This window comes from Sciurus carolinensis, chromosome 16, assembly GCF_902686445.1.
Source record: "Sciurus carolinensis chromosome 16, mSciCar1.2, whole genome shotgun sequence".
NCBI lineage: Eukaryota > Metazoa > Chordata > Mammalia > Rodentia > Sciuridae > Sciurus > Sciurus carolinensis.
The window spans coordinates 1,613,854-1,615,662 of NC_062228.1; positions in this window are offsets into that span (position 1 = coordinate 1,613,854).

Genomic DNA, 1,809 nt, shown 5'->3' on the forward strand with positions numbered 1-1,809 from the left:
AAAACCGCAGGTGCTTCTGTGTTCTTCTCGGGTGGCAGACTGTTCTGGGTTCCCACCACCTTACTCTCACAGTCATCGGGTCTGGACAGGCAATGTGGCCCCACAGGGTGGGGGGCGGCACCACAACTTTACAAGTGTGGGGCCTGGGGTGGAGGGACCCAGCCTGGGGGGCCAAAGGGCTGGTGTGGGACACCCATAGGGGAGGCTCCAGATCAAAGGGAGGGAAGGGGCACCTAAGGGTGTCCTTCCACCACAGCTCGGAGTCTCTGTGGCTGGACTTCCAGGCAAAGGACCTGGGGCCTCTGCCACATCACAGTGTCCCTGCCTGTGGTGCCAGGACCTGCTCTGTCCCAGGACCTGGGGATCTCATGCCAGAACAGCATGGAGAGGGGCCAGGGCTTGGGTCACAGACCCTGACGTGGGCCTAGGTGCTGGGAGCACAAAGCCCCAGGCCAGTAGTGTCTATGCAAAAGAGTGGAGGAGGGTGATTTCAGCAGGCAGGGCTGCAGCAGGTCCCTGTGAACCTAGGAGGGGTGAGGCTTCCCCAAGGGGCCGGCACCAGAGCCCATGCGGGTGCTGCCCAGAGCATCCTGACGTGCCCGCTAGGGAGCCCTGCAGCAGGGTTACCTGGGAGCTTTGTGCCCAAGCAGGGCCTGGAATAGCCCCAGGCTCCTCCTGCCTGCTGGCCTCCCTGGGTCCTGGGAGATTGAATAGTGCCCCACCTGGGAAGGGCAGGCCCAGGCCTCCGGTGCTGTCCAAAGGCAGGAGTGATCTGAGCCGGCGGTCCTTCCTGTCATGAGGGATAGTAGATCTGGCGTTCTCCTGAAGCAGTGGGACTTGCAAGAGCCTCCCACACTGGGGGAGGCTGGGCGTCGAAAGGCCTTCAACCCATCCCCCTCGCTTTGTGAAATGACCAGGTGGGCCTGTCCGCAGGGTGGTCCTGCTGCCTGCCTCCAGGCAGTTCCTGATCAGCCTTTCCTCTGGGCCTTCAGTCCCTGACACCTGCCCCAGCACCAACTGGGGCCAGGGACTGGCTGTGAGCCCCACTTTTGGGGTGAGATCCCAGTGGGCGCCTGGCTGCCACAGCCACAGGTGGCCATCGCCCTCCTGCTAGAGAAGCGCCCTGGGGCTCCTGAGGTGCCGCCAACCCTCCTACCCTCTGGCGCTTCCTGATGACATCCACGGTGAACTTAACAGCCTGATGCTCCTGGACAGTGGCCCAGGTTGGGCGGTCCCCACCCTTGTCCTTGGGAGCACCTTGCTAGGAGAAAGCCCCTTTTCCCAGGGGGCTTAGGGTCTCCCTGGGGCAAGACCAGTCCCAGATCCTCAAGCCCCTTATCTTCCTCTGAATAGCCGACTCCTCAGGGACCACAGCAGCAGAGTGGAGCCCAGGTGCCACCTGCTGGGAGCCCAGAGCTGGGTTGGAGTGCTGCCTTGTATCCATCTCTTCCAAGACCCCCACCAAGACTCAGTGGGCCAGACAAACAGCCAGCCTTGGACAGGGCGGAGCTCTAGTCCCTGGGAAGTTCCCCAGGCCAGGGCCTGGCCTTCTCAGGTCCCTGCAGGAGAGAGCAGGCTGACCTTGCAGGGTGAGCTGCAGGTCCCAGGGGCAGGACGGGGAGCTAGCAGCAACAGGCAAGTGTGAAGGCCCTGCGCTGGGACAGCCTGGTGGGACCGAAGGCCAGCCTTGGTTGGAGGCAGGCCTGATGGGCTCGTCACCACCCTCTTCAGGGCAAGGAGAGCTGCTCTGGTGGGCGTTAAACGGGTATGAGAAGTGAAACAGCACGCTTTATGAAGAACTCTTCAGAG